Genomic DNA, 12,621 nt, shown 5'->3' with positions numbered 1-12,621 from the left:
AAGAGTGAAGGGGAAATGATACATTTAAAAAGCCTATTTTAAAGGGGGCAATTTGGAATAAATGCACACACAAAATGGGTCCTTTTGCTGATGCCTCTGCTGCCTTATTGAGCTGTATGTCCTTATTCCAGGCACATCTCCTTTCTGAGTCTTAACTTTGCCTGCATTAAAGGTTCCATGAGGACCAGATGAAATTTTTGAGGTAAAAATAGGTCGACATTTAAAATATGGTGCATGTGATTACTCTACCTTCTCTACATACCCATACACACACCTGCATTTTGAGGGAAATCTAGTTGGGGGCTGCCTTGGGAACTAGGACACAGCATTATAGCCAAAGGGCCTTTTCTCTTAACCAAGGCATGTTGGCATTGCCACCACTCCCTTCTTGGGGTCACATTCTCCACAGAGTTCCTGCACCCAAGGGCTGCTGACATTAGGTGAGCCCCACCTACTCCCTTCCCTTGTGTATTTGAACTTTGTTCTTCTCCTTTCTGCCTCACTATATCCCCTTCCTCCCTGCCAGCTTCCTGAGCTTGTTCCGTGAACCACAGACAAGCCATTTGCATGCCCAGGCTGTGCTGAGCCCTGTTTGCTGCCCTTGGCACCCTGTCCCTGATCTGGGATGGCAAAGCAGGCAGGTGTTCTCAGATGGCTTCTAGGGATCCAGCCACAGATGCCTCTCCCTGTCTCCCACCCCAAGACTCACTTCTGTTTTATCTGCCCCCTGAAGCTTCATCGATTTGTTTGTTTATTTATTTATTTTCTGAGACTCTAGCTCTATCACCCAGGCTGGAGTGCAGTGGCCTGATTTTGGCTCACTGCAACCTCCGCCTCCTGGGCTCAAGTGATTCTCCTACCTCAGCCTCCTGAGTAGCTGAGATTACAGGCATGTACCACCACGCCCAGCTATTTTTTGTATTTTTAATAGAGATGGGGTTTCACCATGTTGGTCAGGCTAGTCTCGAACTCCTGGCCTCAAGTGATCTGCCCCTTGGCCTCCCAAAATGCTGAGATTACAGGCGTGAGCCACCATGCCCAGCCTTCTTCATTGATTTGTTCATTGCCTAGCCATGAATTCAGCATGTGGAAGAAATGTTAATACTTTGAGGTAAACAGACAGACTAGGCCACCTAGAGAGCTGGTTGAGTTTCCCATCAATGGAGGTATAAAGATAAGTTGGACACATGGTGGGGCACCCAGATCAGCTGTCCTTTTCTCTTAATCACTTCATTATTTTTCTAAGAATGATACATGGTTGATATGGGTAGGCTTTGTGTCCCCACCCACATCTCATCTTGAATTGTAATGCCCGTAATCCCTGCTTGTCAAGGGAGAGAGCAGGTGGAGGTAACTAAATAATGGGAGTGGTTCCCCCATGCTGTTCTCGTGATAGTGAGTGAGTTTTCACAAGATCTGATGGTTTTGTAAAGGGCTCTTCCTGCTTGGCTCAGCACCTCTCCTTCCTGCTGCCTTGTGAAAAAGATGCCTTGCTTTCCCTTTGACTTCTGGCATAATTGTAACTTTCCTGAGGCCTCCCCAGCCATGCTGAACTGTGAGTCAATTAAACCTCTTTCCTTTATTAATTACCCACTCTCGGGCAGCTCTTTATAGCAGTGTGAAAACGGACTAATACAATGGTCATTATGAAGGAGTAAAGCAGGACAGAAAATTACAAATAAATCATCTCAAATGCTACCATCTGGAAAGAAATATGTCTCTTAGTGGATAAACAGATAAATGCATGCATAAATGATGTTATAAACATGATGGAGAGATGGCAGATAGGTAGAATGATAGATGGTCAGTGGTTTTTAATCCTTCTGGAATCACGGACGTCTTTGGTAATCTAACTATAGCATTGACTTCAGAACTCCCTCACCAGAACAACACATGCATACACATACACAGAACGCAGCTTTGCACAGTTTTAGGGGATTCATGAAAAGCTGCTGCCACAGAATGATTGATGCTCTTTGTCTAGTCCCATGAAAAGGTATATTTAATTTCATCATAGAAACAAAGAACAACTCAGCAAACATGGAAACAGTGTTATAGGCATGCAATATATTCACAACTAGGAGCAGCTGCCACATTGCCTGCCCCAAAGCACACACACCACATCCACACCCACAATCAAATGAGTGAATCAAGTAAAACCAGCTGCTCTGACCTTTTCCATGAATGTATATCTGCTACTTGTTCATTCGTTCTGTCATCTGCTGGCACTTGCTCTCTAGAAATGTGAAAGGTCATGAGCTCATCCAGGACCTGCTATCCTCCCTGCATTTAGACAGCTCCTACCCACCTGATGCTGGCCTGTCTGATGATGATGAGCCTCCCAATGCCAGCCTGCCCCCCGACCCGCCACTCCTCACTGTGCCCCGGACGCACAGTGCCTGTGACCAGTGGCTGCAGGATGCCTTCCACATCAGCCTCTGAAGAGCTGGGGGGTGGATGGGCATGCACCCATGCAAAAGGCTCAGAGACTCCCCCTTCCATAAGCCCTTAGACTGCAGTGCTTTTGCCTTCCCCCATACTGCCTCACCTCACAGGAGGGCCAGGTACCACTTGTATCTCTCAGACGCAAAACTGCCAACCCCTTTCTCCTGTCTTGGGTTGGCTGGCACTGGGGCGGGCACCTAGGGTATAGTCTCTGCCCATGGCACTGGGCCTCCATTTCTTCCACATATGTGCACCTCCAGCTTGGCCAACCCTCAGCCTGGCTGTGAGGCCCAAAGCATCTTCCCTTCCCCTTGGAGTCTCTGGGATTGGGATGAGTGCCTGGCTCCCATCTCCTTCTCCCCTTTTGTGGCTATTGGCAGCTGCTGGCTCAGGGGCATCCCACTTCCAGGCTCTGGGTTCCACTCTCAGAGAAGGGCTCCAGGACCCATTCCTACACCCACCCACGGCCAGGAGGGCCAAGGTCCCATGCTGGATATTTAAATTTAGAGGCTGGCTTCCAGGGTGCATAGATAAATACTCTCTCAGAGTCAAAAAACAAACAAAAAAAGAAATGCGAAAAGTCAAAAAAAGGGATAGAAGAACGTTTCCAACTTAAGAGCATTCTATTGGCTATTTTAAATTATTTTCCTGTGAATTGGAGACAGATCACCATTGTAATATTGGGACAAAGCAGTGTGGTGTGTGAGGAAAAGCCCAGCTTCACCATTTCTGTGACCTTGGCAAGTTACTGTATTTCTCTATTTCCTCACCAACAGAATGAGTGTAATGACATCTTAGTGTTATGACACAACTAAACGAGACACAGTAAGCAGTTGACACAGTAAATGCTCAATGCTAGTGGTGGTTGTTATAATAATCATAGTCTAGGCAGCTTAAAGACAGTAATAAATAGGAAGTGCTACATTAATGCTAATTCCCTTAAAAAGCAATGTCAGTCAGTGTTCTGTGGGCACACAATGTGAGAACTATTGGGCTTTTTAGCAAGTTAACATAGGATGGCAAATAGTGCTGTGGCCAGCTTTGAAAAAATAAAATCTGCCCAACTCCCTCAGTCTCTTCATTCTCCTTGAACACTTTTTTTTTTTTTTTCTTTTTTTTGAGTCAGAGTCTCACTCTTGTCACTCAGGCTGGAGTGCAATAGCGCAATCTCGGCTCACTGCAACCTCTGCCTCCTGGGTTCAAGTGATTCTTCTGCCTCAGCCTCCCATGTAGCTGGGACTATAGGCACACGCCACCACACCCAGCTAATTTTCGTATTTTTAGTAGAGACGGGGTTTCACCATGTTGGCCAGGATGGTCTCGATCTCCTGACCTCGGGATCCGCCTGCCTCGGCCTCCCAAAGTGCTGGGATTACAGGCGTGAGCCACTGAGCCCAGCCTGATTCCCCTTGAACACTTAATATACTGGTTTCAGATTGGCCAGCACCTATGTTAATTTACAATTGTTCTGTGAATTTACTATTGTCCTACTCTTCAGGATAGGGGAATGTTCATATGAAAAAAAAAAACCACTCAGTTTGTAATTTTACATCACCCTTCTCTACATCAAAAAATTCACAGACAAAGATAGTATTTGACCTCTAATACCAATATCCATGTATTCATTAATAATATTGGATGATTAATCACCCTTTGATGTTACTGGTACCACCAGATGCACAACCCTTGAAATGGCGCGCAGAGTTAGTGTCACCTGTATAAAGCACAGAAACTAAGTTCTTAAAGTGCCCAACTAAATCAATTCTTCTTTAACAGAAATGACTTCCTTTTTTAAAAAAAAAGCTCAGAAACTTATCATTCCCACTTTATAAACTACTCACTGATTATCTCTTTATTTGTACAAGGCTGAAGGCAATTTGTGCTGCGTTTCCTTTTTGGATAATTATTTTTAAAAATAGAAATTGAAATTTACTAATGATTTAGGAAGTACAAACTATCATTAGTTGCCAGCAAAGCTAGGCCTGGTTCCGACTACTTGGAGGCTGAGGTGGGAAGACTGCTTTGAGACCACAAGTTTGAGTCCAGCCCAGGGCGACATCGTGAGACCCAATCTCTAAAAAGAAAAGAAATGTATGCCAGCAATGTAATCTTTTTGTTTGTTTGTTCGTTTGAGACAGAATCGCCCAGGCTGGAGTGCAGTGGTGCGATCTCGGCTCACAGCAACCTCTGCCTCCCGAGTTCAAGTGATTCTCCTGCCTCAGCCTCCCAAGTAGCTGGGACTACAGGCGCCTGCCACCATACCCAGCTAATTTTTGTATTTTTTTGGTAGAGACATGGTTTCACCATGTTGGCCAGGCTGTCTTGAATTCTTGGACTCAAGTGATCCACCCACCTCAGCCTCCCAAAGTGCTGAGATTACAGGCATAAGCCATGGTGCCCAGCCCAGCAATGTAATCTTAACAAATTATACAAGGTGTAAATTTAAAAAGCTTCTGCATTTATGTACTGGATGCAGTTGTTGCATGACTTTGTACTATTCGGTGAGCAGCACTTTGTTCTATGAACAGGAGCACTACCTGGTAGGTGGAGCAGTTTCTGTTTCGCTTTTTCTTGCCTATTCCTAATGGCTCATAATGAGACACTACCCCTTTATGTCCAACTGTTTAATATGCCTCAAGTCAGATTTCTTTAAAACATATTCTAACAATGGCACACATTGATTTTTCATCTGGCCCCTGTCTGGAGGGCAGCCAGTAACCAGTAACTGGGTTCAGCAGGGCACTGCTGTCCACTTTTAGGAATCAGTAGTCTCTATGACAGGGAAAAGGAGAGAGTACTAGAAGCCACCACTCCTGGCCTTATGGCAAGGCGGAGACTAAAAGAAGGTTAAAACAAGGCTGGGTGTGGGAGCTCATGCCTGTAATCTCAACACTTTGGAAGGCTGAGGCGGGTGGATCACCTGAGGTGGGTGGTTCACCTGAGGTCAGGAGTTCAAGACCAACCTGGCCAATATTGCAAAACCCTGTCTCTACTAAAAATACAAAAATTAGCCAGGTGTGGTGGTTGGCACCTATAATCCCAGCTACTCGGGAGGCTGGGGAAGGAGAATCACTTGAACTGGGGGCGGAGGTTGCAGTGAGCTGACATTGTGCCACTTCACTCCAGCCTGGCCAAAAGAATGAAACTCTGTCTCAAAAAATAAAATAAAATAAAAATAAAAATAAAACATAGATGCTGAAATTCTATTCCATAGTTGTCTTTTTTATATATATATATTATATATAAATATATATACATATATTATATATAAATATATATATACATATACAAATGCATATACATATACATATACAAATACATATACAAATATATATGAAATTGTATATATTTCATATATACAATGAAAACCCTGCCAACTTGCAGAATCTGGTGTGGTCGGACAGTGACCCTGGTCACGGGTCATCTGCTGCTGCTGTATTTAGGACAGCTGCTCCTCCAGGTAATTTTTCGTTTCCCCTACCCCTCAAGTATGCCTCTGTGGTTCCCCGCCTGGAACTCCAGCCACGATCCCCTCTGTCAGTACTACTGTTGCCAAACTGACATCAGTGAAGGGGTGACTGATTCGTTCAGTAAATACTTCTTGAGTGCCTACTGGGTGCCAGGCGTTGTCCCTAGATTGGGGAGACAGCAGTGAGAAAAGAAACCCAAATTCCTGCCTCCGTGGTGCCTACATTCTAGTAGAGGAAATAGACAACATATTAGTCTAGGGAAAAGGGCCATAAAGAAAACAAAGCCAGTTAGGGGCATGGCATGATAGATACATGTGTGTGCTGGTCTAGCTAAGGCATTCAGGAAAGCCCTCTCTGATTGGATAACATTTGCTCAGTGTCCAGAATGAAGTGGGGAGAGGGTTAGACCACGCAAAGCTCTAGGAGAGAGAGAAGGCCCTGGGGCAGCAGTGTGCCTGGTATTTGAAGAACCCCGTGTGTGGTTTTAGGTTCTATTTTAAGTGTGGGGTGATGTAAGGAAGGGCACAGTTCCCTTCATCCTACTCTTTCACTTCCCATTAGAAAGTGAGCTCCATGAGTGCAGGAGTTTCGTCTCTTCTGTTCGTTGCTGTTTCCTAAATACTCAGAACAATGCCTGGGACACAGGAGACACACCAGAGATGTTAGTCTAATGTGTCAATGCGCATCGTGAACACAAGCCCAGCGTGCATGAGAGATGTGCTGTATGTCTGGGGTCAGCCAGAGGAATTTATAACAGAGGAGAAAAAGTAAAATTTAAAACCCGATGCTAGGTTGGGCATGGTGGCTCATGCCTGGAATCCTAGCTCTTTGGGAGGCTGAAGTGGGTAGATCACATGAGGCCAGGAATTCAAGACCAGCCTGGCCAAATGGTGAAACCCCGTCTCTACTAAAAACACAAAAATTAGCTGGGCATGGTAGTGGGCGCTTGTAATCCTAGCTACTCGGGAGGCCGAGACATGAGAATTGCTTGAACCCAGGAGGTGGAGGTTGCAGTGAGCTTTGACTGTACCACTGCACTCCAGCCTGGGCAACAGAGCGAGACTCTGTCTCCAAACACACACACACATACACACACACACACACGCTAAATATAACCGTTCCCAGAGTCCTAAAGAAAAAATAGGCCAGGCATGGTGGCTCACGCCTGTAATCTTAGCAATTTGGGAGACTGAGGTGGGTGGATAACTGGAGTTCAACAGTTTGAGACCAGCCTGGGCAACATGGCGAGATCCTGTGTCTAAAAAAAATACTAAAATCAGCTGGTGTGGTGATGTGCATCTGTAGTCCCATGCCACCACCGTGGTGGCAGAGTTGCTTGAGCCTGGGAGGTCGAGTCTGCAGTGAGCTGAAATCGCACCACTGCACTCCAGCCTGGGCGACAGAGGGAGACCTTGTTTCAGCAACAAGAACAGAAATTTAGTCTGGCACCAGGAGGTTGAGTCTGCAGTGAGCTGCATTCCAGCCTCACTCTCTTTTTTCTTTTTTCCTTTTTTTTGAGACTGAGTCTCACTCTGTCACCCAGACTGGAGTGCAGTGGCGCCATCTCCGCTCACTGCAAGCTCCGCCTCCCGGGTTCATGCCATTCTCCTGCCTCAGCCTCCCCAGTAGCTGGGACTACAGGCGCCCACCACCACGCCCGGCTAATTTTTTGTATTTTTAGTAGAGACAGGGTTTCACTGTGTTAGCCAGGATGGTCTCGATCTCCTGACCTCGTGATCCACCCGCCTTGCCCTCCCAAAGTGCTGGGATTACAGGCATGAGCCACCGCGCCTGGCCACCAGCCTCACCCTCACTCTCTCTCTCCATATATATAAAATAACTAAAAAAAACCCAGATTCTCAAGCTCCACTCCCAGAGTTTCTGATTCAACAGGTTTAAGGTGGAGCTCGAAAATTCACAAATTCACATTTCTAGCAAGTTCTCAGGTATTGTTGAGGCTGCTGGTCTGGGAACTGCACTTTGAGAATCACTGGCCTAGAAAGACACCTTAAAAGACATCAACTGGTGCCGGGTGTGGTGGCTCATGCCTGTAATCCCAGCATTTTGGGAGGCCGAGGAGGGCAGATCACTTGAGGTCAGGAGATCAAGACCACCCTGGCCAACATGGTGAAACCTGGTCTCTACTAAAAATACAAAACGTAGCCGGGAGTGGTGGCATTTACCTGTAATCCAAGCTACTCGGGAGGCTGAGGCAGGAGAATCGCTTCAACCCAGGAGGCGGAGGTTGCAGTGAGCCGAGATCGCTCCACCGCACTCCAGCCTGGGTGACAGAGCGAGACTCCATCTCAAAAAAAAAAAAAAAAAAAAAAAAAAGACATCCACTGGTACATAAAGGTGAGCCTTTGTGAATCAAATTTGGTTCCCCTTGAGGTCTCCCCCAAAGGGAGGAAGGGAAAGAGTCCTCTCTGTGGCATTGCACATGATGGAACTAGTATTCCTTGTGTATTATTCTCATTCCCTTTGCTTGCATTAAACTTCATTTCCCTTTCCTTTACTGATTATTTGTCATTTCATCCTCTGTCCAGTCTCCCCTAAAGGTGAGTGTTCTCCAAGGTCCAGGATCTCCGCTATTTTCACCTTAGCATTTTGCCCTTCAAGAATCCACCCATTTTTTCTTCTTCTTCTTCTCCTTCCTCTTCTTCTTTCTTCTTCTTCTTCCTCTTCCTCTTCCTCTTCTTCTTTCTTCTTCATCATCATCATGTAATAGCTGACATTTATTTCAACTTCCTATGTTCCTGGTAATGTACAGGACTTTACATAAGTATCAGTTAGGATGCTGCTTTTGGTAGCAATGAGCAGAAAACTCAACTGAAAAAAATAAGGGCTGGGTGTGGTGGAGCGTTCCTGTAGCCCCAGTTACTTGGGAGGCTGAGGTGGGAGGATCACTTGAGCCGAGGACTTCAAGGCTGAAGTGAGCTATGATCGCTGCTCTCCAACCTGGGTGACGGAGTAAAACCCTGTCTCAAAATATATAAATAAATAAATGAATAAAGAAAAATTTCATCTCACATATCCAGTAGTCCCAGCTAGGGCAGCTGCGGGGTTGGTTGACTCAACATTGTCTCAACATTTTCATCAAGGGCTCCTTCCTTCTTTCTACACCACCTTTCTTGGCCTGTTGGCTTTGTCCTCAGCACTGAGTCCCTCATGGTCAGAAGATGGCTGCAATGCTGCAGGCATTGCACCCAGTCATGACATTGTCTCTGTCTTTTTAAGAGCCAGGAAGCCTTTCCTGGAGGCACCCTGCAGATCTCCCCCTCACATCTCATTGGCTAGAGTTAACTTGCACGTCCACCTCCAACTGCAGAGAGAATGGGATTCTTATGTTGGTTACTCCTGAGTTGGGGTGGGTCACCTTCTCTGAGTACTTGGCTGTCATTTGGACCGACGTGGCAGTCTGCTGCAGGGAAAGAGAAGGGAAGTGGGTGTTGGGTGATCAATCAACAGCTGTGCTCTGGTTATCCACTGCTGTCTAACAGCCAAGACAAAGTTGATGAAAACAAAAGCCCCGGTCAATTCCATGTGAATGTCTGAATGTAACTTTACAGTCTATGTATTTAAAACCATGTTTATTTCTTGTTCCTCAAAACCAGCTCTCCCCTGTGTTGGGGAACAGCTCCACCACCGCATCATGGTGACCTTGCATGTATCCACTTAGGCAGAGTCTTGGCAGAACGCCTCATGGTCTTCCTGGATGTGGGAGGCTGGGAAGCCTGTGTACATAGCCATTGTGAGGAGATCTTCTGTTCGCCTCCTTATCTCTCCTGGGAAGCTGTCATGAGACAGTTTCTCATATCTTGGGGGTTCTGGTGACGTGGAGGCTTTCTGTCCCGGCTTCCTCAGAATAGAGCTTCTAGGATTAGCACTTCGGCAACGGGGTATCCCACAACTCACACTGCAGTCATGTGGGTCTTTGGTGTCATACACTTCGTGGTATGTAGGACAAAGATCACAGGAAGCTGGCACATTTATTCTTTTTGCGTCTACGTAAGTAATAACCTCTCTAAATCTTAAAGTAGCTCCTTGCAACTTGACTGGTTGACTCAGAACTTGGCTTTGGCCTTGACACCCTGCACCTCCACACTTCTATCATCAACAGAGTGTACACAATAAATAGTTATTGAACACATTCGTTCTTCCAAGGCTGAAAATCTTGAGAGATCCCTTACCCCTTTCCTCTAGGTATCCTACATCTTAGCCTGTCAGTTCTTCCTCCATGAATGTTCTCATTTCTGCCTCTACTTCTATCGAATAACTTTCCTGTTTCTAATCCTTCCCCCTTACAACTCATCTTCCACACTGCTCCCAGAATAATCTTAAAATGCCATTTTTGTACATGGCACCCTAAAGTTCATAGTTCACAGATTTATGGCATGCTTTAGGTTCTTTTTTTTTTTTTTTTTTTGAGATGGAGTTTTGCTCTTGTCATCCAGGCTGGAATGCAATGGTGCGATCTCAGCTCACTGCAACGTCCGCCTCCCGGGTTCAAGGGATTCTCCTGCCTCAGCCTCCTGAGTAGCTGGAACTGCAGGTGTCCGCCACCATACCCGGCTAATTTTTGTGTTTTTAATAGAGACAGGGTTTTGTCATGTTGGCCAGGCTAGTCTCGAACTCCTGACCTCAGGTGATCAGCCCACTTCAGCCTCCCAAAGTGCTGGGATTACAGGCGTGAGCAACCGCACCTGGCCACGCATGAGTCTTTTCTTCTTGCCAGCTTGCCAACATGTGGTTCCCAGAACATGTCAGAATGGCATCTCTTTAGAGGTGCAGCCTAAATGCCACTTTTTTTCTCCAAGAAACGTTTCTCCACCACTAGCTTTTCTGTATATGTGCTGCCAAAGCGAGCATTCTCCACCACTAGCTTTTCTGAACCTGTGTGTTACTGACTTCTCTGTGGGCTTGTGGATGAATCAGAATAGAAAATGGCCAGAGACAGAGGAAGATAACCAGACAGAACAAGCTGATTGCCAGTTTATACTAAATATGTCTGAGATACCTCAGCTAGGACTGGTATCCTTGGTTCAGAGGTTCTTAATTGGAGTCTCGGAGGCCCTCCAAGTTGGCTGCAAAATTCTGCTGTATGCGCCAAACTGCTAGGGTCAGAGGGAGGGAGGAAGTGTCTGTAACTAACCCAACTTCTTATAGAGGTTGGCTTATGATACAATAAAGGCTAGGAACCCCTGATCTAGGAAAAAGATGGCATAACTTAGTGGGAGAAAAAATAAAGGAACAACAAACTCCAGTAAATTTTGGAGTCACAAGACTGGATCAGTATCCTAGCTCCGTGCAATCCTGGCATGTCATCAGCCTTTCTGAATCGCAATGTACTCATTTAGAAAAATTATATCTACTCTGCCTCCTCAATTGGGTTTCTATGGGGAATACTTTATATAAAATTATTTTATAAATGATCATATGCCCTGCTAATATGTATGCTACTTGACTCCAGACCATACGGCTCTGTTTATGTGTTCCCATTTACATAATGTCTCACTTATTTAGAAATAATAGGTTCTTACTTGTCTTTCCTCCCCCTCCCTCCAGTTGTCTGAGGGTTTCATTGGCCCAGAGTCCATTGCCATTATCTAAATCACGGTCAAGATTTAGTATCAGATTGAAGGTCATGGCTCCTTTCACCAGTCTGATAATGGGAGGCCCACCCTGACCACCTTATTTAATCCTGATTATCTCCCAAAGGCCGTATCTCTAATCAACTTGTGAATTTGGGGATTAAGTTTCAAATACATGAAATTTAAGGGAATACATGCAAACCACAGCATTAACCAATGCATTGCTAGATACGTAGTTATCTAGATGAATGGGAAGAATCACAAATATTAGAGCCTGCTCCTACACATGCTTGAGTGAGTAATTCAGGAAACCGCGTTCATGAAAGGGTTTAGTATCCTTCCCTTGGTAGGTAGCTCAGATCGACAAACAGCACTGGGAAGAAGCAATAGAAGCAAAGGAATGGCCTACAACTACTACTGATTTTATCACTGGTAATTTTTCTCTATGCCTAGAGAAAAATCCGTCAATGGGGCTGGGTGCTCTGGCTCATGTCTGTAATCCCAACACTTTGGGAGGCCAAGGCAGGCAGATTGCTTGAGCCCAGGAGTTCAAGACCAGCCCGGGCAAAATGGTGAAACCCTGTCTCTACTAAGTAAAAATACAAAAATTAGCCAGGCATGGTGATGCACGCCTGTAGTCCCAGCTACTTGGGAGGCTGTGGTGGGAGGATCACTTAAGCCCTGGAGGGAGAGCCTACAGTGAGCCATGTTTGTTCCACTTAACTCCAGCCTGGGCAACAGATTGAGACTCTGTCTCAAAAAAAAAAAAAAAAAAAAGAGAGAGAGAGAGAAAAGAAAAACTGGGACTAATCTCAGCAGTGGTCCAGACTCCCTCTGTAATCAAAGTCTTTGGTTTGATATAGATTATGGAGACTGGACTACTCTATATAATGATGCAGATATAATACCAGAACATGACCATGATACCCTTAACTATATCATAGAGAGCTCACTGAAATTAGGCATTGGTTCACTGGAAACTCTAGAAGCAAATGGAATGACTCTATAGTACCACTATAGAAAATAACTAGTTTTGTTTATTGGATAAATACTCGGGGCATATTTGAAGAGGAAACAGTCATCCTTAGTTGTTGATGACATACATGAGTTACTTT

At 45.4% G+C, this 12,621-nt stretch overlaps 1 protein-coding gene across 2 annotated transcripts in view; it reads right to left on the bottom strand.

Annotated features, from left to right (window-relative positions):
- DGKE (diacylglycerol kinase epsilon) overlaps nt 1-12,621 on the bottom strand; it is a 54,227-nt gene that overhangs the window by 1,519 nt on the left and 40,087 nt on the right. The window lies entirely within an intron of this gene.

Source organism: Pan paniscus, chromosome 19 (genome assembly GCF_029289425.2).
Source record: "Pan paniscus chromosome 19, NHGRI_mPanPan1-v2.0_pri, whole genome shotgun sequence".
NCBI classification, from domain to species: Eukaryota; Metazoa; Chordata; class Mammalia; order Primates; family Hominidae; genus Pan; species Pan paniscus.
Note: the sequence above shows the minus strand (reverse complement) of the source record. Positions and strands in the feature narration are given on the sequence as shown.